This window comes from Triturus cristatus, chromosome 4_1, assembly GCF_964204655.1.
Source record: "Triturus cristatus chromosome 4_1, aTriCri1.1, whole genome shotgun sequence".
NCBI lineage: Eukaryota > Metazoa > Chordata > Amphibia > Caudata > Salamandridae > Triturus > Triturus cristatus.
This window is the reverse complement of record NC_140585.1, coordinates 123661292-123685952: the sequence shown is the minus strand read 5'-3', so window position 1 is coordinate 123685952 and position 24661 is coordinate 123661292. Positions and strand designations below refer to the sequence as shown.

The 24661-nt window shown below is 38.6% G+C and overlaps 33 non-coding genes across 33 annotated transcripts; all 33 read right to left on the bottom strand.

Moving 5' to 3' along the window:
* Window positions 1–1531: 1531 nt before the first annotated feature.
* Window positions 1532–1604, bottom strand: TRNAK-CUU (transfer RNA lysine (anticodon CUU)). Its single transcript has one exon. It is a non-coding gene; the product is annotated as a tRNA-Lys (tRNA).
* A 353-nt stretch (window positions 1605–1957) lies between these two features.
* On the bottom strand, window positions 1958–2030 carry TRNAA-AGC (transfer RNA alanine (anticodon AGC)). The gene has a single exon. It is a non-coding gene; the product is annotated as a tRNA-Ala (tRNA).
* Window positions 2031–2801: 771 nt separating this feature from the next.
* Window positions 2802–2874, bottom strand: TRNAA-AGC (transfer RNA alanine (anticodon AGC)). The gene has a single exon. It is a non-coding gene; the product is annotated as a tRNA-Ala (tRNA).
* A 345-nt stretch (window positions 2875–3219) lies between these two features.
* TRNAK-CUU (transfer RNA lysine (anticodon CUU)) lies at window positions 3220–3292 on the bottom strand. Its single transcript has one exon. It is a non-coding gene; the product is annotated as a tRNA-Lys (tRNA).
* Window positions 3293–4063: 771 nt separating this feature from the next.
* TRNAK-CUU (transfer RNA lysine (anticodon CUU)) lies at window positions 4064–4136 on the bottom strand. Its single transcript has one exon. It is a non-coding gene; the product is annotated as a tRNA-Lys (tRNA).
* A 353-nt stretch (window positions 4137–4489) lies between these two features.
* TRNAA-AGC (transfer RNA alanine (anticodon AGC)) lies at window positions 4490–4562 on the bottom strand. Its single transcript has one exon. It is a non-coding gene; the product is annotated as a tRNA-Ala (tRNA).
* Window positions 4563–5687: 1125 nt separating this feature from the next.
* On the bottom strand, window positions 5688–5760 carry TRNAK-CUU (transfer RNA lysine (anticodon CUU)). The gene has a single exon. It is a non-coding gene; the product is annotated as a tRNA-Lys (tRNA).
* Window positions 5761–6510: 750 nt separating this feature from the next.
* On the bottom strand, window positions 6511–6583 carry TRNAK-CUU (transfer RNA lysine (anticodon CUU)). Its single transcript has one exon. It is a non-coding gene; the product is annotated as a tRNA-Lys (tRNA).
* A 353-nt stretch (window positions 6584–6936) lies between these two features.
* On the bottom strand, window positions 6937–7009 carry TRNAA-AGC (transfer RNA alanine (anticodon AGC)). Its single transcript has one exon. It is a non-coding gene; the product is annotated as a tRNA-Ala (tRNA).
* A 345-nt stretch (window positions 7010–7354) lies between these two features.
* Window positions 7355–7427, bottom strand: TRNAK-CUU (transfer RNA lysine (anticodon CUU)). Its single transcript has one exon. It is a non-coding gene; the product is annotated as a tRNA-Lys (tRNA).
* Window positions 7428–7780: 353 nt separating this feature from the next.
* TRNAA-AGC (transfer RNA alanine (anticodon AGC)) lies at window positions 7781–7853 on the bottom strand. The gene has a single exon. It is a non-coding gene; the product is annotated as a tRNA-Ala (tRNA).
* A 1125-nt stretch (window positions 7854–8978) lies between these two features.
* On the bottom strand, window positions 8979–9051 carry TRNAK-CUU (transfer RNA lysine (anticodon CUU)). The gene has a single exon. It is a non-coding gene; the product is annotated as a tRNA-Lys (tRNA).
* Window positions 9052–9801: 750 nt separating this feature from the next.
* TRNAK-CUU (transfer RNA lysine (anticodon CUU)) lies at window positions 9802–9874 on the bottom strand. Its single transcript has one exon. It is a non-coding gene; the product is annotated as a tRNA-Lys (tRNA).
* A 353-nt stretch (window positions 9875–10227) lies between these two features.
* TRNAA-AGC (transfer RNA alanine (anticodon AGC)) lies at window positions 10228–10300 on the bottom strand. Its single transcript has one exon. It is a non-coding gene; the product is annotated as a tRNA-Ala (tRNA).
* A 1125-nt stretch (window positions 10301–11425) lies between these two features.
* TRNAK-CUU (transfer RNA lysine (anticodon CUU)) lies at window positions 11426–11498 on the bottom strand. The gene has a single exon. It is a non-coding gene; the product is annotated as a tRNA-Lys (tRNA).
* Window positions 11499–12248: 750 nt separating this feature from the next.
* On the bottom strand, window positions 12249–12321 carry TRNAK-CUU (transfer RNA lysine (anticodon CUU)). The gene has a single exon. It is a non-coding gene; the product is annotated as a tRNA-Lys (tRNA).
* Window positions 12322–12674: 353 nt separating this feature from the next.
* Window positions 12675–12747, bottom strand: TRNAA-AGC (transfer RNA alanine (anticodon AGC)). Its single transcript has one exon. It is a non-coding gene; the product is annotated as a tRNA-Ala (tRNA).
* A 771-nt stretch (window positions 12748–13518) lies between these two features.
* Window positions 13519–13591, bottom strand: TRNAA-AGC (transfer RNA alanine (anticodon AGC)). Its single transcript has one exon. It is a non-coding gene; the product is annotated as a tRNA-Ala (tRNA).
* A 345-nt stretch (window positions 13592–13936) lies between these two features.
* Window positions 13937–14009, bottom strand: TRNAK-CUU (transfer RNA lysine (anticodon CUU)). Its single transcript has one exon. It is a non-coding gene; the product is annotated as a tRNA-Lys (tRNA).
* Window positions 14010–14362: 353 nt separating this feature from the next.
* Window positions 14363–14435, bottom strand: TRNAA-AGC (transfer RNA alanine (anticodon AGC)). Its single transcript has one exon. It is a non-coding gene; the product is annotated as a tRNA-Ala (tRNA).
* Window positions 14436–16468: 2033 nt separating this feature from the next.
* On the bottom strand, window positions 16469–16541 carry TRNAK-CUU (transfer RNA lysine (anticodon CUU)). Its single transcript has one exon. It is a non-coding gene; the product is annotated as a tRNA-Lys (tRNA).
* Window positions 16542–16894: 353 nt separating this feature from the next.
* TRNAA-AGC (transfer RNA alanine (anticodon AGC)) lies at window positions 16895–16967 on the bottom strand. The gene has a single exon. It is a non-coding gene; the product is annotated as a tRNA-Ala (tRNA).
* Window positions 16968–17738: 771 nt separating this feature from the next.
* TRNAA-AGC (transfer RNA alanine (anticodon AGC)) lies at window positions 17739–17811 on the bottom strand. The gene has a single exon. It is a non-coding gene; the product is annotated as a tRNA-Ala (tRNA).
* A 345-nt stretch (window positions 17812–18156) lies between these two features.
* On the bottom strand, window positions 18157–18229 carry TRNAK-CUU (transfer RNA lysine (anticodon CUU)). Its single transcript has one exon. It is a non-coding gene; the product is annotated as a tRNA-Lys (tRNA).
* Window positions 18230–19000: 771 nt separating this feature from the next.
* On the bottom strand, window positions 19001–19073 carry TRNAK-CUU (transfer RNA lysine (anticodon CUU)). Its single transcript has one exon. It is a non-coding gene; the product is annotated as a tRNA-Lys (tRNA).
* Window positions 19074–19426: 353 nt separating this feature from the next.
* On the bottom strand, window positions 19427–19499 carry TRNAA-AGC (transfer RNA alanine (anticodon AGC)). Its single transcript has one exon. It is a non-coding gene; the product is annotated as a tRNA-Ala (tRNA).
* Window positions 19500–20624: 1125 nt separating this feature from the next.
* On the bottom strand, window positions 20625–20697 carry TRNAK-CUU (transfer RNA lysine (anticodon CUU)). The gene has a single exon. It is a non-coding gene; the product is annotated as a tRNA-Lys (tRNA).
* Window positions 20698–21050: 353 nt separating this feature from the next.
* TRNAA-AGC (transfer RNA alanine (anticodon AGC)) lies at window positions 21051–21123 on the bottom strand. Its single transcript has one exon. It is a non-coding gene; the product is annotated as a tRNA-Ala (tRNA).
* Window positions 21124–22248: 1125 nt separating this feature from the next.
* TRNAK-CUU (transfer RNA lysine (anticodon CUU)) lies at window positions 22249–22321 on the bottom strand. Its single transcript has one exon. It is a non-coding gene; the product is annotated as a tRNA-Lys (tRNA).
* A 750-nt stretch (window positions 22322–23071) lies between these two features.
* On the bottom strand, window positions 23072–23144 carry TRNAK-CUU (transfer RNA lysine (anticodon CUU)). Its single transcript has one exon. It is a non-coding gene; the product is annotated as a tRNA-Lys (tRNA).
* Window positions 23145–23497: 353 nt separating this feature from the next.
* On the bottom strand, window positions 23498–23570 carry TRNAA-AGC (transfer RNA alanine (anticodon AGC)). Its single transcript has one exon. It is a non-coding gene; the product is annotated as a tRNA-Ala (tRNA).
* A 345-nt stretch (window positions 23571–23915) lies between these two features.
* On the bottom strand, window positions 23916–23988 carry TRNAK-CUU (transfer RNA lysine (anticodon CUU)). The gene has a single exon. It is a non-coding gene; the product is annotated as a tRNA-Lys (tRNA).
* Window positions 23989–24341: 353 nt separating this feature from the next.
* TRNAA-AGC (transfer RNA alanine (anticodon AGC)) lies at window positions 24342–24414 on the bottom strand. Its single transcript has one exon. It is a non-coding gene; the product is annotated as a tRNA-Ala (tRNA).
* Window positions 24415–24661: the final 247 nt, after the last annotated feature.

Here is a 24661-nt window from a genome sequence, read left to right as displayed (position 1 = left end):
GAACTTCACTTTTATACATCCTTCAGAGGAAAGAATGTCAAGTAAAATAAGACGAAATGAAAATGGAAGGTGTGAAATTTTCATTTTGAGATTGCATAAGAAATCAAATTCCTCTCACGTGCTATAGAATACCTAAACACTTTTGATTAAACCACTTTAGTTGTTATAATGACACCAAATTTGAAAGCCATCTGTGACTTTTCTGTTCTTACTCTGCAACAACCATGGCAATTACAAGTTAAAAAGTAAAATGTATGCAAATTTTAGAATGGAGAATGCGGGCATCGATCCCGCTACCTCTCGTATGCTAAGCGAGCGCTCTACCATTTGAGCTAATTCCCCTGTGTGCTCACTCAGCATCACATTTCAAAAGTAACGTTACTGCTGTCCACACTTTATTTTAAGTCTAATTGCCCATAACATGAGTGTTCAGTTCACTCCTAACTGATGCCTTAACTACACCTAGGGGATGTTTTACACTTCAGGTTGGCATGTTTAGTACTTGAATAGGAGTGATATCACTGTATGTTAACCTAGACTCAGGCCCTACCTAATCTTGGAGATACATTTCTCATGAATGAGTAACCAAGGGAGATACAATTTTTAGGAGTTAGTGCATGTCTAATGCAAGATTAATCACCATATTATGAGAGCCAATGCAATCATCCAGCAAAAAATACTCGTTTTCACCCAACGTGGGGCTCGAACCCACGACCCTGAGATTAAGAGTCTCATACTCTACCGACTGAGCTAGCCGGGCTCCCACTTAAATATGGTATGCAGACTCATCATTTTTTATTAAGGAAAACCTTTTCTGGATATTCCTCTGATCTTGTTTTGCAAGGAACTTCACTTTTATACATCCTTCAGAGGAAAGAATGTCAAGTAAAATAAGACGAAATGAAAATGGAAGGTATGAAATTTTCATTTTGAGATTGCATAAGAAATCAAATTCCTCTCACGTGCTATGGAATACCTAAACACTTTTGATTAAACCACTTTAGTTGTTATAATGACACCAAATTTGAAAGCCATCTGTGACTTTTCTGTTCTTACTCTGCAACAACCATGGCAATTACAAGTTAAAAAGTAAAATGTATGCAAATTTTAGAATGGAGAATGCGGGCATCGATCCCGCTACCTCTCGTATGCTAAGCGAGCGCTCTACCATTTGAGCTAATTCCCCTGTGTGCTCACTCAGCATCACATTTCAAAAGTAACGTTACTGCTGTCCACACTTTATTTTAAGTCTAATTGCCCATAACATGAGTGTTCAGTTCACTCCTAACTGATGCCTTAACTACACCTAGGGGATGTTTTACACTTCAGGTTGGCATGTTTAGTACTTGAATAGGAGTGATATCACTGTATGTTAACCTAGACTCAGGCCCTACCTAATCTTGGAGATACATTTCTCATGGATGAGTAACCAAGGGAGATACAATTTTTAGGAGTTAGTGCATGTCTAATGCAAGATTAATCACCATATTATGAGAGCCAATGCAATCATCCAGCAAAAAATACTCGTTTTCGCCCAACGTGGGGCTCGAACCCACGACCCTGAGATTAAGAGTCTCATGCTCTACCGACTGAGCTAGCCGGGCTCCCACTTAAATATGGTATGCAGACTCATCATTTTTTATTAAGGAAAACCGTTTCTGGATATTCCTCTGCTCTTGTTTTGCAAGGAACTTCACTTTTATACATCCTTCAGAGGAAAGAATGTCAAGTAAAATAAGACGAAATGAAAATGGAAGGTGTGAAATTTTCATTTTGAGATTGCATAAGAAATCAAATTCCTCTAACGTGCTATAGAATACCTAAACACTTTTGATTAAACCACATTAGTTGTTATAATGACACCAAATTTGAAAGCCATCTGTGACTTTTCTGTTCTTACTCTGCAACAACCATGGCAATTACAAGTTAAAAAGTAAAATGTATGCAAATTTTAGAATGGAGAATGCGGGCATCGATCCCGCTACCTCTCGCATGCTAAGCGAGCGCTCTACCATTTGAGCTAATTCCCCTGTGTGCTCACTCAGCATCACATTTCAAAAGTAACGTTACTGCTGTCCACACTTTATTTTAAGTCTAATTGCCCATAACATGAGTGTTCAGTTCACTCCTAACTGATGCCTTAACTACACCTAGGGGATGTTTTACACTTCAGGTTGGCATGTTTAGTACTTGAATAGGAGTGATATCACTGTATGTTAACCTAGACTCAGGCCCTACCTAATCTTGGAGATACATTTCTCATGAATGAGTAACCAAGGGAGATACAATTTTTAGGAGTTAGTGCATGTCTAATGCAAGATTAATCACCATATTATGAGAGCCAATGCTATCATCCAGCAAAAAATACTCGTTTTCGCCCAACATGGGGCTCGAACCCACGACCCTGAGATTAAGAGTCTCATGCTCTACCGACTGAGCTAGCCGGGCTCCCACTTAAACATGGTATGCAGACTCATCATTTTTTATTAAGGAAAACTGTTTCTGGATATTCCTCTGCTCTTGTTTTGCAAGGAACTTCACTTTTATACATCCTTCAGAGGAAAGAATGTCAAGTAAAATAAGACGAAATGAAAATGGAAGGTGTGAAATTTTCATTTTGAGATTGCATAAGAAATTAAATTCCTCTCACGTGCTATAGAATACCTAAACACTTTTGATTAAACCACTTAAGTTGTTATAATGACACCAAATTTGAAAGCCATCTGTGACTTTTCTGTTCTTACTCTGCAACAACCATGGCAATTACAAGTTAAAAAGTAAAATGTATGCAAATTTTAGAATGGAGAATGCGGGCATCGATCCCGCTACCTCTCGCATGCTAAGCGAGCGCTCTACCATTTGAGCTAATTCCCCTGTGTGCTCACTCAGCATCACATTTCAAAAGTAACGTTACTGCTGTCCACACTTTATTTTAAGTCTAATTGCCCATAACATGAGTGTTCAGTTCACTCCTAACTGATGCCTTAACTACACCTAGGGGATGTTTTACACTTCAGGTTGGCATGTTTAGTACTTGAATAGGAGTGATATCACTGTATGTTAACCTAGACTCAGGCCCTACCTAATCTTGGAGATACATTTCTCATGAATGAGTAACCAAGGGAGATACAATTTTTAGGAGTTAGTGCATGTCTAATGCAAGATTAATCACCATATTATGAGAGCCAATGCAATCATCCAGCAAAAAATACTCGTTTTCGCCCAACGTGGGGCTCGAACCCACGACCCTGAGATTAAGAGTCTCATGCTCTACCGACTGAGCTAGCCGGGCTCCCACTTAAATATGGTATGCAGACTCATCATTTTTTATTAAGGAAAACCTTTTCTGGATATTCCTCTGCTCTTGTTTTGCAAGGAACTTCACTTTTATACATCCTTCAGAGGAAAGAATGTCAAGTAAAATAAGACGAAATGAAAATGGAAGGTATGAAATTTTCATTTTGAGATTGCATAAGAAATCAAATTCCTCTCACGTGCTATAGAATACCTAAACACTTTTGATTAAACCACTTTAGTTGTTATAATGACACCAAATTTGAAAGCCATCTGTGACTTTTCTGTTCTTACTCTGCAACAACCATGGCAATTACAAGTTAAAAAGTAAAATGTATGCAAATTTTAGAATGGAGAATGCGGGCATCGATCCCGCTACCTCTCATATGCTAAGCGAGCGCTCTACCATTTGAGCTAATTCCCCTGTGTGCTCACTCAGCATCACATTTCAAAAGTAACGTTACTGCTGTCCACACTTTATTTTAAGTCTAATTGCCCATAACATGAGTGTTCAGTTCACTCCTAACTGATGATTTAACTACACCTAGGGGATGTTTTACACTTCAGGTTGGCATGTTTAGTACTTGAATAGGAGTGATATCACTGTATGTTAACCTAGACTCAGGCCCTACCTAATCTTGGAGATACATTTCTCATGAATGAGTAACCAAGGGAGATACAATTTTTAGGAGTTAGTGCATGTCTAATGCAAGATTAATCACCATATTATGAGAGCCAATGCAATCATCCAGCAAAAAATACTCGTTTTCGCCCAACGTGGGGCTCGAACCCACGACCCTGAGATTAAGAGTCTCATGCTCTACCGACTGAGCTAGCCGGGCTCCCACTTAAATATGGTATGCAGACTCATCATTTTTTATTAAGGAAAACCGTTTCTGGATATTCCTCTGCTCTTGTTTTGCAAGGAACTTCACTTTTATACATCCTTCAGAGGAAAGAATGTCAAGTAAAATAAGACGAAATGAAAATGGAAGGTGTGAAATTTTCATTTTGAGATTGCATAAGAAATCAAATTCCTCTAACGTGCTATAGAATACCTAAACACTTTTGATTAAACCACTTTAGTTGTTATAATGACACCAAATTTGAAAGCCATCTGTGACTTTTCTGTTCTTACTCTGCAACAACCATGGCAATTACAAGTTAAAAAGTAAAATGTATGCAAATTTTAGAATGGAGAATGCGGGCATCGATCCCGCTACCTCTCGCATGCTAAGCGAGCGCTCTACCATTTGAGCTAATTCCCCTGTGTGCTCACTCAGCATCACATTTCAAAAGTAACGTTACTGCTGTCCACACTTTATTTTAAGTCTAATTGCCCATAACATGAGTGTTCAGTTCACTCCTAACTGATGCCTTAACTACACCTAGGGGATGTTTTACACTTCAGGTTGGCATGTTTAGTACTTGAATAGGAGTGATATCACTGTATGTTAACCTAGACTCAGGCCCTACCTAATCTTGGAGATACATTTCTCATGAATGAGTAACCAAGGGAGATACAATTTTTAGGAGTTAGTGCATGTCTAATGCAAGATTAATCACCATATTATGACCCTGAGATTAAGAGTCTCATGCTCTACCGACTGAGCTAGCCGGGCTCCCACTTAAATATGGTATGCAGACTCATCATTTTTTATTAAGGAAAACTGTTTCTGGATATTCCTCTGATCTTGTTTTGCAAGGAACTTCACTTTTATACATCCTTCAGAGGAAAGAATGTCAAGTAAAATAAGACGAAATGAAAATGGAAGGTGTGAAATTTTCATTTTGAGATTGCATAAGAAATCAAATTCCTCTCACGTGCTATAGAATACCTAAACACTTTTGATTAAACCACTTTAGTTGTTATAATGACACCAAATTTGAAAGCCATCTGTGACTTTTCTGTTCTTACTCTGCAACAACCATGGCAATTACAAGTTAAAAAGTAAAATGTATGCAAATTTTAGAATGGAGAATGCGGGCATCGATCCCGCTACCTCTCGCATGCTAAGCGAGCGCTCTACCATTTGAACTAATTCCCCTGTGTGCTCACTCAGCATCACATTTCAAAAGTAACGTTACTGCTGTCCACACTTTATTTTAAGTCTAATTGCCCATAACATGAGTGTTCAGTTCACTCCTAACTGATGCCTTAACTACACCTAGGGGATGTTTTACACTTTAGGTTGGCATGTTTAGTACTTGAATAGGAGTGATATCACTGTATGTTAACCTAGACTCAGGCCCTACCTAATCTTGGAGATACATTTCTCATGAATGAGTAACCAAGGGAGATACAATTTTTAGGAGTTAGTGCATGTCTAATGCAAGATTAATCACCATATTATGAGAGCCAATGCAATCATCCAGCAAAAAATACTCGTTTTCGCCCAACGTGGGGCTCGAACCCACGACCCTGAGATTAAGAGTCTCATGCTCTACCGACTGAGCTAGCCGGGCTCCCACTTAAATATGGTATGCAGACTCATCATTTTTTATTAAGGAAAACCTTTTCTGGATATTCCTCTGCTCTTGTTTTGCAAGGAACTTCACTTTTATACATCCTTCAGAGGAAAGAATGTCAAGTAAAATAAGACGAAATGAAAATGGAAGGTGTGAAATTTTCATTTTGAGATTGCATAAGAAATCAAATTCCTCTCACGTGCTATAGAATACCTAAACACTTTTGATTAAACCACTTTAGTTGTTATAATGACACCAAATTTGAAAGCCATCTGTGACTTTTCTGTTCTTACTCTGCAACAACCATGGCAATTACAAGTTAAAAAGTAAAATGTATGCAAATTTTAGAATGGAGAATGCGGGCATCGATCCCGCTACCTCTCGTATGCTAAGCGAGCGCTCTACCATTTGAGCTAATTCCCCTGTGTGCTCACTCAGCATCACATTTCAAAAGTAACGTTACTGCTGTCCACACTTTATTTTAAGTCTAATTGCCCATAACATGAGTGTTCAGTTCACTCCTAACTGATGCCTTAACTACACCTAGGGGATGTTTTAGTACTTGAATAGGAGTGATATCACTGTATGTTAACCTAGACTCAGGCCCTACCTAATCTTGGAGATACATTTCTCATGAATGAGTAACCAAGGGAGATACAATTTTTAGGAGTTAGTGCATGTCTAATGCAAGATTAATCACCATATTATGAGAGCCAATGCAATCATCCAGCAAAAAATACTCGTTTTCGCCCAACGTGGGGCTCGAACCCACGACCCTGAGATTAAGAGTCTCATGCTCTACCGACTGAGCTAGCCGGGCTCCCACTTAAATATGGTATGCAGACTCATCATGTTTTATTAAGGAAAACCGTTTCTGGATATTCCTCTGCTCTTGTTTTGCAAGGAACTTCACTTTTATACATCCTTCAGAGGAAAGAATGTCAAGTAAAATAAGACGAAATGAAAATGGAAGGTGTGAAATTTTCATTTTGAGATTGCATAAGAAATCAAATTCCTCTCACGTGCTATAGAATACCTAAACACTTTTGATTAAACCACTTTAGTTGTTATAATGACACCAAATTTGAAAGCCATCTGTGACTTTTCTGTTCTTACTCTGCAACAACCATGGCAATTACAAGTTAAAAAGTAAAATGTATGCAAATTTTAGAATGGAGAATGCGGGCATCGATCCCGCTACCTCTCGCATGCTAAGCGAGCGCTCTACCATTTGAGCTAATTCCCCTGTGTGCTCACTCAGCATCACATTTCAAAAGTAACGTTACTGCTGTCCACACTTTATTTTAAGTCTAATTGCCAATAACATGAGTGTTCAGTTCACTCCTAACTGATGCCTTAACTACACCTAGGGGATGTTTTACACTTCAGGTTGGCATGTTTAGTACTTGAATAGGAGTGATATCACTGTATGTTAACCTAGACTCAGGCCCTACCTAATCTTGGAGATACATTTCTCATGAATGAGTAACCAAGGGAGATACAATTTTTAGGAGTTAGTGCATGTCTAATGCAAGATTAATCACCATATTATGAGAGCCAATGCAATCATCCAGCAAAAAATACTCGTTTTCGCCCAACGTGGGGCTCGAACCCACGACCCTGAGATTAAGAGTCTCATGCTCTACCGACTGAGCTAGCCGGGCTCCCACTTAAATATGGTATGCAGATTCATCATTTTTTATTAAGGAAAACCGTTTCTGGATATTCCTCTGCTCTTGTTTTGCAAGGAACTTCACTTTTATACATCCTTCAGAGGAAAGAATGTCAAGTAAAATAAGACGAAATGAAAATGGAAGGTGTGAAATTTTCATTTTGAGATTGCATAAGAAATCAAATTCCTCTAACGTGCTATAGAATACCTAAACACTTTTGATTAAACCACTTTAGTTGTTATAATGACACCAAATTTGAAAGCCATCTGTGACTTTTCTGTTCTTACTCTGCAACAACCATGGCAATTACAAGTTAAAAAGTAAAATGTATGCAAATTTTAGAATGGAGAATGCGGGCATCGATCCCGCTACCTCTCGCATGCTAAGCGAGCGCTCTACCATTTGAGCTAATTCCCCTGTGTGCTCACTCAGCATCACATTTCAAAAGTAACGTTACTGCTGTCCACACTTTATTTTAAGTCTAATTGCCCATAACATGAGTGTTCAGTTCACTCCTAACTGATGCCTTAACTACACCTAGGGGATGTTTTACACTTCAGGTTGGCATGTTTAGTACTTGAATAGGAGTGATATCACTGTATGTTAACCTAGACTCAGGCCCTACCTAATCTTGGAGATACATTTCTCATGAATGAGTAACCAAGGGAGATACAATTTTTAGGAGTTAGTGCATGTCTAATGCAAGATTAATCACCATATTATGACCCTGAGATTAAGAGTCTCATGCTCTACCGACTGAGCTAGCCGGGCTCCCACTTAAATATGGTATGCAGACTCATCATTTTTTATTAAGGAAAACTGTTTCTGGATATTCCTCTGATCTTGTTTTGCAAGGAACTTCACTTTTATACATCCTTCAGAGGAAAGAATGTCAAGTAAAATAAGACGAAATGAAAATGGAAGGTGTGAAATTTTCATTTTGAGATTGCATAAGAAATCAAATTCCTCTCACGTGCTATAGAATACCTAAACACTTTTGATTAAACCACTTTAGTTGTTATAATGACACCAAATTTGAAAGCCATCTGTGACTTTTCTGTTCTTACTCTGCAACAACCATGGCAATTACAAGTTAAAAAGTAAAATGTATGCAAATTTTAGAATGGAGAATGCGGGCATCGATCCCGCTACCTCTCGCATGCTAAGCGAGCGCTCTACCATTTGAACTAATTCCCCTGTGTGCTCACTCAGCATCACATTTCAAAAGTAACGTTACTGCTGTCCACACTTTATTTTAAGTCTAATTGCCCATAACATGAGTGTTCAGTTCACTCCTAACTGATGCCTTAACTACACCTAGGGGATGTTTTACACTTTAGGTTGGCATGTTTAGTACTTGAATAGGAGTGATATCACTGTATGTTAACCTAGACTCAGGCCCTACCTAATCTTGGAGATACATTTCTCATGAATGAGTAACCAAGGGAGATACAATTTTTAGGAGTTAGTGCATGTCTAATGCAAGATTAATCACCATATTATGAGAGCCAATGCAATCATCCAGCAAAAAATACTCGTTTTCGCCCAACGTGGGGCTCGAACCCACGACCCTGAGATTAAGAGTCTCATGCTCTACCGACTGAGCTAGCCGGGCTCCCACTTAAATATGGTATGCAGACTCATCATTTTTTATTAAGGAAAACCTTTTCTGGATATTCCTCTGCTCTTGTTTTGCAAGGAACTTCACTTTTATACATCCTTCAGAGGAAAGAATGTCAAGTAAAATAAGACGAAATGAAAATGGAAGGTGTGAAATTTTCATTTTGAGATTGCATAAGAAATCAAATTCCTCTCACGTGCTATAGAATACCTAAACACTTTTGATTAAACCACTTTAGTTGTTATAATGACACCAAATTTGAAAGCCATCTGTGACTTTTCTGTTCTTACTCTGCAACAACCATGGCAATTACAAGTTAAAAAGTAAAATGTATGCAAATTTTAGAATGGAGAATGCGGGCATCGATCCCGCTACCTCTCGTATGCTAAGCGAGCGCTCTACCATTTGAGCTAATTCCCCTGTGTGCTCACTCAGCATCACATTTCAAAAGTAACGTTACTGCTGTCCACACTTTATTTTAAGTCTAATTGCCCATAACATGAGTGTTCAGTTCACTCCTAACTGATGCCTTAACTACACCTAGGGGATGTTTTAGTACTTGAATAGGAGTGATATCACTGTATGTTAACCTAGACTCAGGCCCTACCTAATCTTGGAGATACATTTCTCATGAATGAGTAACCAAGGGAGATACAATTTTTAGGAGTTAGTGCATGTCTAATGCAAGATTAATCACCATATTATGAGAGCCAATGCAATCATCCAGCAAAAAATACTCGTTTTCGCCCAACGTGGGGCTCGAACCCACGACCCTGAGATTAAGAGTCTCATGCTCTACCGACTGAGCTAGCCGGGCTCCCACTTAAATATGGTATGCAGATTCATCATTTTTTATTAAGGAAAACCGTTTCTGGATATTCCTCTGCTCTTGTTTTGCAAGGAACTTCACTTTTATACATCCTTCAGAGGAAAGAATGTCAAGTAAAATAAGACGAAATGAAAATGGAAGGTGTGAAATTTTCATTTTGAGATTGCATAAGAAATCAAATTCCTCTAACGTGCTATAGAATACCTAAACACTTTTGATTAAACCACTTTAGTTGTTATAATGACACCAAATTTGAAAGCCATCTGTGACTTTTCTGTTCTTACTCTGCAACAACCATGGCAATTACAAGTTAAAAAGTAAAATGTATGCAAATTTTAGAATGGAGAATGCGGGCATCGATCCCGCTACCTCTCGCATGCTAAGCGAGCGCTCTACCATTTGAGCTAATTCCCCTGTGTGCTCACTCAGCATCACATTTCAAAAGTAACGTTACTGCTGTCCACACTTTATTTTAAGTCTAATTGCCCATAACATGAGTGTTCAGTTCACTCCTAACTGATGCCTTAACTACACCTAGGGGATGTTTTACACTTCAGGTTGGCATGTTTAGTACTTGAATAGGAGTGATATCACTGTATGTTAACCTAGACTCAGGCCCTACCTAATCTTGGAGATACATTTCTCATGAATGAGTAACCAAGGGAGATACAATTTTTAGGAGTTAGTGCATGTCTAATGCAAGATTAATCACCATATTATGACCCTGAGATTAAGAGTCTCATGCTCTACCGACTGAGCTAGCCGGGCTCCCACTTAAATATGGTATGCAGACTCATCATTTTTTATTAAGGAAAACTGTTTCTGGATATTCCTCTGATCTTGTTTTGCAAGGAACTTCACTTTTATACATCCTTCAGAGGAAAGAATGTCAAGTAAAATAAGACGAAATGAAAATGGAAGGTGTGAAATTTTCATTTTGAGATTGCATAAGAAATCAAATTCCTCTCACGTGCTATAGAATACCTAAACACTTTTGATTAAACCACTTTAGTTGTTATAATGACACCAAATTTGAAAGCCATCTGTGACTTTTCTGTTCTTACTCTGCAACAACCATGGCAATTACAAGTTAAAAAGTAAAATGTATGCAAATTTTAGAATGGAGAATGCGGGCATCGATCCCGCTACCTCTCGCATGCTAAGCGAGCGCTCTACCATTTGAACTAATTCCCCTGTGTGCTCACTCAGCATCACATTTCAAAAGTAACGTTACTGCTGTCCACACTTTATTTTAAGTCTAATTGCCCATAACATGAGTGTTCAGTTCACTCCTAACTGATGCCTTAACTACACCTAGGGGATGTTTTACACTTTAGGTTGGCATGTTTAGTACTTGAATAGGAGTGATATCACTGTATGTTAACCTAGACTCAGGCCCTACCTAATCTTGGAGATACATTTCTCATGAATGAGTAACCAAGGGAGATACAATTTTTAGGAGTTAGTGCATGTCTAATGCAAGATTAATCACCATATTATGAGAGCCAATGCAATCATCCAGCAAAAAATACTCGTTTTCGCCCAACGTGGGGCTCGAACCCACGACCCTGAGATTAAGAGTCTCATGCTCTACCGACTGAGCTAGCCGGGCTCCCACTTAAATATGGTATGCAGACTCATCATTTTTTATTAAGGAAAACCTTTTCTGGATATTCCTCTGCTCTTGTTTTGCAAGGAACTTCACTTTTATACATCCTTCAGAGGAAAGAATGTCAAGTAAAATAAGACGAAATGAAAATGGAAGGTGTGAAATTTTCATTTTGAGATTGCATAAGAAATCAAATTCCTCTCACGTGCTATAGAATACCTAAACACTTTTGATTAAACCACTTTAGTTGTTATAATGACACCAAATTTGAAAGCCATCTGTGACTTTTCTGTTCTTACTCTGCAACAACCATGGCAATTACAAGTTAAAAAGTAAAATGTATGCAAATTTTAGAATGGAGAATGCGGGCATCGATCCCGCTACCTCTCGTATGCTAAGCGAGCGCTCTACCATTTGAGCTAATTCCCCTGTGTGCTCACTCAGCATCACATTTCAAAAGTAACGTTACTGCTGTCCACACTTTATTTTAAGTCTAATTGCCCATAACATGAGTGTTCAGTTCACTCCTAACTGATGCCTTAACTACACCTAGGGGATGTTTTAGTACTTGAATAGGAGTGATATCACTGTATGTTAACCTAGACTCAGGCCCTACCTAATCTTGGAGATACATTTCTCATGAATGAGTAACCAAGGGAGATACAATTTTTAGGAGTTAGTGCATGTCTAATGCAAGATTAATCACCATATTATGAGAGCCAATGCAATCATCCAGCAAAAAATACTCGTTTTCGCCCAACGTGGGGCTCGAACCCACGACCCTGAGATTAAGAGTCTCATGCTCTACCGACTGAGCTAGCCGGGCTCCCACTTAAATATGGTATGCAGACTCATCATTTTTTATTAAGGAAAACCGTTTCTGGATATTCCTCTGCTCTTGTTTTGCAAGGAACTTCACTTTTATACATCCTTCAGAGGAAAGAATGTCAAGTAAAATAAGACGAAATGAAAATGGAAGGTGTGAAATTTTCATTTTGAGATTGCATAAGAAATCAAATTCCTCTCACGTGCTATAGAATACCTAAACACTTTTGATTAAACCACTTTAGTTGTTATAATGACACCAAATTTGAAAGCCATCTGTGACTTTTCTGTTCTTACTCTGCAACAACCATGGCAATTACAAGTTAAAAAGTAAAATGTATGCAAATTTTAGAATGGAGAATGCGGGCATCGATCCCGCTACCTCTCGCATGCTAAGCGAGCGCTCTACCATTTGAGCTAATTCCCCTGTGTGCTCACTCAGCATCACATTTCAAAAGTAACGTTACTGCTGTCCACACTTTATTTTAAGTCTAATTGCCAATAACATGAGTGTTCAGTTCACTCCTAACTGATGCCTTAACTACACCTAGGGGATGTTTTACACTTCAGGTTGGCATGTTTAGTACTTGAATAGGAGTGATATCACTGTATGTTAACCTAGACTCAGGCCCTACCTAATCTTGGAGATACATTTCTCATGAATGAGTAACCAAGGGAGATACAATTTTTAGGAGTTAGTGCATGTCTAATGCAAGATTAATCACCATATTATGAGAGCCAATGCTATCATCCAGCAAAAAATACTCGTTTTCGCCCAACGTGGGGATCGAACCCACGACCCTGAGATTAAGGGTCTCATGCTCTACCGACTGAGCTAGCCGGGCTCCCACTTAAATATGGTATGCAGACTCATCATTTTTTATTAAGGAAAACCGTTTCTGGATATTCCTCTGCTCTTGTTTTGCAAGGAACTTCACTTTTATACATCCTTCAGAGGAAAGAATGTCAAGTAAAATAATACGAAATGAAAATGGAAGGTGTGAAATTTTCATTTTGAGATTGCATAAGAAATCAAATTCCTCTCACGTGCTATAGAATACCTAAACACTTTTGATTAAACCACTTTAGTTGTTATAATGACACCAAATTTGAAAGCCATCTGTGACTTTTCTGTTCTTACTCTGCAACAACCATGGCAATTACAAGTTAAAAAGTAAAATGTATGCAAATTTTAGAATGGAGAATGCGGGCATCGATCCCGCTACCTCTCGCATGCTAAGCGAGCGCTCTACCATTTGAGCTAATTCCCCTGTGTGCTCACTCAGCATCACATTTCAAAAGTAACGTTACTGCTGTCCACACTTTATTTTAAGTCTAATTGCCCATAACATGAGTGTTCAGTTCACTCCTAACTGATGCCTTAACTACACCTAGGGGATGTTTTACACTTCAGGTTGGCATGTTTAGTACTTGAATAGGAGTGATATCACTGTATGTTAACCTAGACTCAGGCCCTTCCTAATCTTGGAGATACATTTCTCATGAATGAGTAACCAAGGGAGATACAATTTTTAGGAGTTAGTGCATGTCTAATGCAAGATTAATCACCATATTATGAGAGCCAATGCAATCATCCAGCAAAAAATACTCATTTTCGCCCAACGTGGGGCTCGAACCCACGACCCTGAGATTAAGAGTCTCATGCTCTACCGACTGAGCTAGCCGGGCTCCCACTTAAATATGGTATGCAGACTCATCATTTTTTATTAAGGAAAACCGTTTCTGGATATTCCTCTGCTCTTGTTTTGCAAGGAACTTCACTTTTATACATCCTTCAGAGGAAAGAATGTCAAGTAAAATAAGACGAAATGAAAATGGAAGGTGTGAAATTTTCATTTTGAGATTGCATAAGAAATCAAATTCCTGTCACGTGCTATAGAATACCTAAACACTTTTGATTAAACCACTTTAGTTGTTATAATGACACCAAATTTGAAAGCCATCTGTGTCTTTTCTGTTCTTACTCTGCAACAACCATGGCAATTACAAGTTAAAAAGTAAAATGTATGCAAATTTTAGAATGGAGAATGCGGGCATCGATCCCGCTACCTCTCGCATGCTAAGCGAGCGCTCTACCATTTGAGCTAATTCCCCTGTGTGCTCACTCAGCATCACATTTCAAAAGTAACGTTACTGCTGTCCACACTTTATTTTAAGTCTAATTGCCCATAACATGAGTGTTCAGTTCACTCCTAACTGATGCCTTAACTACACCTAGGGGATGTTTTACACTTCAGGTTGGCATGTTTAGTACTTGAATAGGAGTGATATCACTGTATGTTAACCTAGACTCAGGCCCTACCTAATCTTGGAGATACATTTCTCATGAATGAGTAACCAAGGGAGATACAATTTTTAGGAGTTAGTGCATGTCTAATGCAAGATTAATCACCATATTATGAGAGCCAATGCAATCATCCAGCAAAAAATACTCGTTTTCGCCCAACGTGGGGCTCGAACCCACAACCCTGAGATTAAGAGTCTCATGCTCTACCGACTGAGCTAGCCAGGCTCCCACTTAAATATGGTATGCAGACTCATCATTTTTTATTAAGGAAAACCGTTTCTGGATATTCCTCTGCTCTTGTTTTGCAAGGAACTTCACTTTTATACATCCTTCAGAGGAAAGAATGTCAAGTAAAATAAGACGAAATGAAAATGGAAGGTGTGAAATTTTCATTTTGAGATTGCATAAGAAATCAAATTCCTCTAACGTGCTATAGAATACCTAAACACTTTTGATTAAACCACATTAGTTGTTATAATGACACCAAATTTGAAAGCCATCTGTGACTTTTCTGTTCTTACTCTGCAACAACCATGGCAATTACAAGTTAAAAAGTAAAATGTATGCAAATTTTAGAATGGAGAATGCGGGCATCGATCCCGCTACCTCTCGTATGCTAAGCGAGCGCTCTACCATTTGAGCTAATTCCCCTGTGTGCTCACTCAGCATCACATTTCAAAAGTAACGTTACTGCTGTCCACACTTTATTTTAAGTCTAATTGCCCATAACATGAGTGTTCAGTTCACTCCTAACTGATGCCTTAACTACACCTAGGGGATGTTTTACACTTCAGGTTGGCATGTTTAGTACTTGAATAGGAGTGATATCACTGTATGTTAACCTAGACTCAGGCCCTACCTAATCTTGGAGATACATTTCTCATGAATGAGTAACCAAGGGAGATACAATTTTTAGGAGTTAGTGCATGTCTAATGCAAGATTAATCACCATATTATGAGAGCCAATGCAATCATCCAGCAAAAAATACTCGTTTTCGCCCAACGTGGGGCTCGAACCCACGACCCTGAGATTAAGAGTCTCATGCTCTACCGACTGAGCTAGCCAGGCTCCCACTTAAATATGGTATGCAGACTCATCATTTTTTATTAAGGAAAACCGTTTCTGGATATTCCTCTGCTCTTGTTTTGCAAGGAACTTCACTTTTATACATCCTTCAGAGGAAAGAATGTCAAGTAAAATAAGATGAAATGAAAATGGAAGGTGTGAAATTTTCATTTTGAGATTGCATAAGAAATCAAATTCCTCTCACGTGCTATAGAATACCTAAACACTTTTGATTAAACCACTTTAGTTGTTATAATGACACCAAATTTGAAAGCCATCTGTGACTTTTCTGTTCTTACTCTGCAACAACCATGGCAATTACAAGTTAAAAAGTAAAATGTATGCAAATTTTAGAATGGAGAATGCGGGCATCGATCCCGCTACCTCTCGTATGCTAAGCGAGCGCTCTACCATTTGAGCTAATTCCCCTGTGTGCTCACTCAGCATCACATTTCAAAAGTAACGTTACTGCTGTCCACACTTTATTTTAAGTCTAATTGCCCATAACATGAGTGTTCAGTTCACTCCTAACTGATGCCTTAACTACACCTAGGGGATGTTTTACACTTCAGGTTGGCATGTTTAGTACTTGAATAGGAGTGATATCACTGTATGTTAACCTAGACTCAGGCCCTACCTAATCTTGGAGATACATTTCTCATGGATGAGTAACCAAGGGAGATACAATTTTTAGGAGTTAGTGCATGTCTAATGCAAGATTAATCACCATATTATGAGAGCCAATGCAATCATCCAGCAAAAAATACTCGTTTTCGCCCAACGTGGGGCTCGAACCCACGACCCTGAGATTAAGAGTCTCATGCTCTACCGACTGAGCTAGCCGGGCTCCCACTTAAATATGGTATGCAGACTCATCATTTTTTATTAAGGAAAACCGTTTCTGGATATTCCTCTGCTCTTGTTTTGCAAGGAACTTCACTTTTATACATCCTTCAGAGGAAAGAATGTCAAGTAAAATAAGACGAAATGAAAATGGAAGGTGTGAAATTTTCATTTTGAGATTGCATAAGAAATCAAATTCCTCTAACGTGCTATAGAATACCTAAACACTTTTGATTAAACCACATTAGTTGTTATAATGACACCAAATTTGAAAGCCATCTGTGACTTTTCTGTTCTTACTCTGCAACAACCATGGCAATTACAAGTTAAAAAGTAAAATGTATGCAAATTTTAGAATGGAGAATGCGGGCATCGATCCCGCTACCTCTCGCATGCTAAGCGAGCGCTCTACCATTTGAGCTAATTCCCCTGTGTGCTCACTCAGCATCACATTTCAAAAGTAACGTTACTGCTGTCCACACTTTATTTTAAGTCTAATTGCCCATAACATGAGTGTTCAGTTCACTCCTAACTGATGCCTTAACTACACCTAGGGGATGTTTTACACTTCAGGTTGGCATGTTTAGTACTTGAATAGGAGTGATATCACTGTATGTTAACCTAGACTCAGGCCCTACCTAATCTTGGAGATACATTTCTCATGAATGAGTAACCAAGGGAGATACAATTTTTAGGAGTTAGTGCATGTCTAATGCAAGATTAATCACCATATTATGAGAGCCAATGCTATCATCCAGCAAAAAATACTCGTTTTCGCCCAACATGGGGCTCGAACCCACGACCCTGAGATTAAGAGTCTCATGCTCTACCGACTGAGCTAGCCGGGCTCCCACTTAAACATGGTATGCAGACTCATCATTTTTTATTAAGGAAAACTGTTTCTGGATATTCCTCTGCTCTTGTTTTGCAAGGAACTTCACTTTTATACATCCTTCAGAGGAAAGAATGTCAAGTAAAATAAGACGAAATGAAAATGGAAGGTGTGAAATTTTCATTTTGAGATTGCATAAGAAATTAAATTCCTCTCACGTGCTATAGAATACCTAAACACTTTTGATTAAACCACTTAAGTTGTTATAATGACACCAAATTTGAAAGCCATCTGTGACTTTTCTGTTCTTACTCTGCAACAACCATGGCAATTACAAGTTAAAAAGTAAAATGTATGCAAATTTTAGAATGGAGAATGCGGGCATCGATCCCGCTACCTCTCGCATGCTAAGCGAGCGCTCTACCATTTGAGCTAATTCCCCTGTGTGCTCACTCAGCATCACATTTCAAAAGTAACGTTACTGCTGTCCACACTTTATTTTAAGTCTAATTGCCCATAACATGAGTGTTCAGTTCACTCCTAACTGATGCCTTAACTACACCTAGGGGATGTTTTACACTTCAGGTTGGCATGTTTAGTACTTGAATAGGAGTGATATCACTGTATGTTAACCTAGACTCAGGCCCTACCTAATCTTGGAGATACATTTCTCATGAATGAGTAACCAAGGGAGATACAATTTTTAGGAGTTAGTGCATGTCTAATGCAAGATTAATCACCATATTATGAGAGCCAATGCAATCATCCAGCAAAAAATACTCGTTTTCGCCCAACGTGGGGCTCGAACCCACGACCCTGAGATTAAGAGTCTCATGCTCTACCGACTGAGCTAGCCGGGCTCCCACTTAAATATGGTATGCAGACTCATCATTTTTTATTAAGGAAAACCTTTTCTGGATATTCCTCTGCTCTTGTTTTGCAAGGAACTTCACTTTTATACATCCTTCAGAGGAAAGAATGTCAAGTAAAATAAGACGAAATGAAAATGGAAGGTATGAAATTTTCATTTTGAGATTGCATAAGAAATCAAATTCCTCTCACGTGCTATAGAATACCTAAACACTTTTGATTAAACCACTTTAGTTGTTATAATGACACCAAATTTGAAAGCCATCTGTGACTTTTCTGTTCTTACTCTGCAACAACCATGGCAATTACAAGTTAAAAAGTAAAATGTATGCAAATTTTAGAATGGAGAATGCGGGCATCGATCCCGCTACCTCTCGTATGCTAAGCGAGCGCTCTACCATTTGAGCTAATTCCCCTGTGTGCTCACTCAGCATCACATTTCAAAAGTAACGTTACTGCTGTCCACACTTTATTTTAAGTCTAATTGCCCATAACATGAGTGTTCAGTTCACTCCTAACTGATGCCTTAACTACACCTAGGGGATGTTTTACACTTCAGGTTGGCATGTTTAGTACTTGAATAGGAGTGATATCACTGTATGTTAACCTAGACTCAGGCCCTACCTAATCTTGGAGATACATTTCTCATGAATGAGTAACCAAGGGAGATACAATTTTTAGGAGTTAGTGCATGTCTAATGCAAGATTAATCACCATATTATGAGAGCCAATGCAATCATCCAGCAAAAAATACTCGTTTTCGCCCAACGTGGGGCTCGAACCCACGACCCTGAGATTAAGAGTCTCATGCTCTACCGACTGAGCTAGCCGGGCTCCCACTTAAATATGGTATGCAGACTCATCATTTTTTATTAAGGAAAACCGTTTCTGGATATTCCTCTGCTCTTGTTTTGCAAGGAACTTCACTTTTATACATCCTTCAGAGGAAAGAATGTCAAGTAAAATAAGACGAAATGAAAATGGAAGGTGTGAAATTTTCATTTTGAGATTGCATAAGAAATCAAATTCCTCTAACGTGCTATAGAATACCTAAACACTTTTGATTAAACCACTTTAGTTGTTATAATGACACCAAATTTGAAAGCCATCTGTGACTTTTCTGTTCTTACTCTGCAACAACCATGGCAATTACAAGTTAAAAAGTAAAATGTATGCAAATTTTAGAATGGAGAATGCGGGCATCGATCCCGCTACCTCTCGCATGCTAAGCGAGCGCTCTACCATTTGAGCTAATTCCCCTGTGTGCTCACTCAGCATCACATTTCAAAAGTAACGTTACTGCTGTCCACACTTTATTTTAAGTCTAATTGCCCATAACATGAGTGTTCAGTTCACTCCTAACTGATGCCTTAACTACACCTAGGGGATGTTTTACACTTCAGGTTGGCATGTTTAGTACTTGAATAGGAGTGATATCACTGTATGTTAACCTAGACTCAGGCCCTACCTAATCTTGGAGATACATTTCTCATGAATGAGTAACCAAGGGAGATACAATTTTTAGGAGTTAGTGCATGTCTAATGCAAGATTAATCACCATATTATGACCCTGAGATTAAGAGTCTCATGCTCTACCGACTGAGCTAGCCGGGCTCCCACTTAAATATGGTATGCAGACTCATCATTTTTTATTAAGGAAAACTGTTTCTGGATATTCCTCTGATCTTGTTTTGCAAGGAACTTCACTTTTATACATCCTTCAGAGGAAAGAATGTCAAGTAAAATAAGACGAAATGAAAATGGAAGGTGTGAAATTTTCATTTTGAGATTGCATAAGAAATCAAATTCCTCTCACGTGCTATAGAATACCTAAACACTTTTGATTAAACCACTTTAGTTGTTATAATGACACCAAATTTGAAAGCCATCTGTGACTTTTCTGTTCTTACTCTGCAACAACCATGGCAATTACAAGTTAAAAAGTAAAATGTATGCAAATTTTAGAATGGAGAATGCGGGCATCGATCCCGCTACCTCTCGCATGCTAAGCGAGCGCTCTACCATTTGAACTAATTCCCCTGTGTGCTCACTCAGCATCACATTTCAAAAGTAACGTTACTGCTGTCCACACTTTATTTTAAGTCTAATTGCCCATAACATGAGTGTTCAGTTCACTCCTAACTGATGCCTTAACTACACCTAGGGGATGTTTTACACTTTAGGTTGGCATGTTTAGTACTTGAATAGGAGTGATATCACTGTATGTTAACCTAGACTCAGGCCCTACCTAATCTTGGAGATACATTTCTCATGAATGAGTAACCAAGGGAGATACAATTTTTAGGAGTTAGTGCATGTCTAATGCAAGATTAATCACCATATTATGAGAGCCAATGCAATCATCCAGCAAAAAATACTCGTTTTCGCCCAACGTGGGGCTCGAACCCACGACCCTGAGATTAAGAGTCTCATGCTCTACCGACTGAGCTAGCCGGGCTCCCACTTAAATATGGTATGCAGACTCATCATTTTTTATTAAGGAAAACCTTTTCTGGATATTCCTCTGCTCTTGTTTTGCAAGGAACTTCACTTTTATACATCCTTCAGAGGAAAGAATGTCAAGTAAAATAAGACGAAATGAAAATGGAAGGTGTGAAATTTTCATTTTGAGATTGCATAAGAAATCAAATTCCTCTAACGTGCTATAGAATACCTAAACACTTTTGATTAAACCACTTTAGTTGTTATAATGACACCAAATTTGAAAGCCATCTGTGACTTTTCTGTTCTTACTCTGCAACAACCATGGCAATTACAAGTTAAAAAGTAAAATGTATGCAAATTTTAGAATGGAGAATGCGGGCATCGATCCCGCTACCTCTCGCATGCTAAGCGAGCGCTCTACCATTTGAGCTAATTCCCCTGTGTGCTCACTCAGCATCACATTTCAAAAGTAACGTTACTGCTGTCCACACTTTATTTTAAGTCTAATTGCCCATAACATGAGTGTTCAGTTCACTCCTAACTGATGCCTTAACTACACCTAGGGGATGTTTTACACTTCAGGTTGGCATGTTTAGTACTTGAATAGGAGTGATATCACTGTATGTTAACCTAGACTCAGGCCCTACCTAATCTTGGAGATACATTTCTCATGAATGAGTAACCAAGGGAGATACAATTTTTAGGAGTTAGTGCATGTCTAATGCAAGATTAATCACCATATTATGACCCTGAGATTAAGAGTCTCATGCTCTACCGACTGAGCTAGCCGGGCTCCCACTTAAATATGGTATGCAGACTCATCATTTTTTATTAAGGAAAACTGTTTCTGGATATTCCTCTGATCTTGTTTTGCAAGGAACTTCACTTTTATACATCCTTCAGAGGAAAGAATGTCAAGTAAAATAAGACGAAATGAAAATGGAAGGTGTGAAATTTTCATTTTGAGATTGCATAAGAAATCAAATTCCTCTCACGTGCTATAGAATACCTAAACACTTTTGATTAAACCACTTTAGTTGTTATAATGACACCAAATTTGAAAGCCATCTGTGACTTTTCTGTTCTTACTCTGCAACAACCATGGCAATTACAAGTTAAAAAGTAAAATGTATGCAAATTTTAGAATGGAGAATGCGGGCATCGATCCCGCTACCTCTCGCATGCTAAGCGAGCGCTCTACCATTTGAACTAATTCCCCTGTGTGCTCACTCAGCATCACATTTCAAAAGTAACGTTACTGCTGTCCACACTTTATTTTAAGTCTAATTGCCCATAACATGAGTGTTCAGTTCACTCCTAACTGATGCCTTAACTACACCTAGGGGATGTTTTACACTTTAGGTTGGCATGTTTAGTACTTGAATAGGAGTGATATCACTGTATGTTAACCTAGACTCAGGCCCTACCTAATCTTGGAGATACATTTCTCATGAATGAGTAACCAAGGGAGATACAATTTTTAGGAGTTAGTGCATGTCTAATGCAAGATTAATCACCATATTATGAGAGCCAATGCAATCATCCAGCAAAAAATACTCGTTTTCGCCCAACGTGGGGCTCGAACCCACGACCCTGAGATTAAGAGTCTCATGCTCTACCGACTGAGCTAGCCGGGCTCCCACTTAAATATGGTATGCAGACTCATCATTTTTTATTAAGGAAAACCTTTTCTGGATATTCCTCTGCTCTTGTTTTGCAAGGAACTTCACTTTTATACATCCTTCAGAGGAAAGAATGTCAAGTAAAATAAGACGAAATGAAAATGGAAGGTGTGAAATTTTCATTTTGAGATTGCATAAGAAATCAAATTCCTCTCACGTGCTATAGAATACCTAAACACTTTTGATTAAACCACTTTAGTTGTTATAATGACACCAAATTTGAAAGCCATCTGTGACTTTTCTGTTCTTACTCTGCAACAACCATGGCAATTACAAGTTAAAAAGTAAAATGTATGCAAATTTTAGAATGGAGAATGCGGGCATCGATCCCGCTACCTCTCGTATGCTAAGCGAGCGCTCTACCATTTGAGCTAATTCCCCTGTGTGCTCACTCAGCATCACATTTCAAAAGTAACGTTACTGCTGTCCACACTTTATTTTAAGTCTAATTGCCCATAACATGAGTGTTCAGTTCACTCCTAACTGATGCCTTAACTACACCTAGGGGATGTTTTAGTACTTGAATAGGAGTGATATCACTGTATGTTAACCTAGACTCAGGCCCTACCTAATCTTGGAGATACATTTCTCATGAATGAGTAACCAAGGGAGATACAATTTTTAGGAGTTAGTGCATGTCTAATGCAAGATTAATCACCATATTATGAGAGCCAATGCAATCATCCAGCAAAAAATACTCGTTTTCGCCCAACGTGGGGCTCGAACCCACGACCCTGAGATTAAGAGTCTCATGCTCTACCGACTGAGCTAGCCGGGCTCCCACTTAAATATGGTATGCAGACTCATCATTTTTTATTAAGGAAACCCGTTTCTGGATATTCCTCTGCTCTTGTTTTGCAAGGAACTTCACTTTTATACATCCTTCAGAGGAAAGAATGTCAAGTAAAATAAGACGAAATGAAAATGGAAGGTGTGAAATTTTCATTTTGAGATTGCATAAGAAATCAAATTCCTCTCACGTGCTATAGAATACCTAAACACTTTTGATTAAACCACTTTAGTTGTTATAATGACACCAAATTTGAAAGCCATCTGTGACTTTTCTGTTCTTACTCTGCAACAACCATGGCAATTACAAGTTAAAAAGTAAAATGTATGCAAATTTTAGAATGGAGAATGCGGGCATCGATCCCGCTACCTCTCGCATGCTAAGCGAGCGCTCTACCATTTGAGCTAATTCCCCTGTGTGCTCACTCAGCATCACATTTCAAAAGTAACGTTACTGCTGTCCACACTTTATTTTAAGTCTAATTGCCAATAACATGAGTGTTCAGTTCACTCCTAACTGATGCCTTAACTACACCTAGGGGATGTTTTACACTTCAGGTTGGCATGTTTAGTACTTGAATAGGAGTGATATCACTGTATGTTAACCTAGACTCAGGCCCTACCTAATCTTGGAGATACATTTCTCATGAATGAGTAACCAAGGGAGATACAATTTTTAGGAGTTAGTGCATGTCTAATGCAAGATTAATCACCATATTATGAGAGCCAATGCAATCATCCAGCAAAAAATACTCGTTTTCGCCCAACGTGGGGCTCGAACCCACGACCCTGAGATTAAGAGTCTCATGCTCTACCGACTGAGCTAGCCGGGCTCCCACTTAAATATGGTATGCAGATTCATCATTTTTTATTAAGGAAAACCGTTTCTGGATATTCCTCTGCTCTTGTTTTGCAAGGAACTTCACTTTTATACATCCTTCAGAGGAAAGAATGTCAAGTAAAATAAGACGAAATGAAAATGGAAGGTGTGAAATTTTCATTTTGAGATTGCATAAGAAATCAAATTCCTCTAACGTGCTATAGAATACCTAAACACTTTTGATTAAACCACTTTAGTTGTTATAATGACACCAAATTTGAAAGCCATCTGTGACTTTTCTGTTCTTACTCTGCAACAACCATGGCAATTACAAGTTAAAAAGTAAAATGTATGCAAATTTTAGAATGGAGAATGCGGGCATCGATCCCGCTACCTCTCGCATGCTAAGCGAGCGCTCTACCATTTGAGCTAATTCCCCTGTGTGCTCACTCAGCATCACATTTCAAAAGTAACGTTACTGCTGTCCACACTTTATTTTAAGTCTAATTGCCCATAACATGAGTGTTCAGTTCACTCCTAACTGATGCCTTAACTACACCTAGGGGATGTTTTACACTTCAGGTTGGCATGTTTAGTACTTGAATAGGAGTGATATCACTGTATGTTAACCTAGACTCAGGCCCTACCTAATCTTGGAGATACATTTCTCATGAATGAGTAACCAA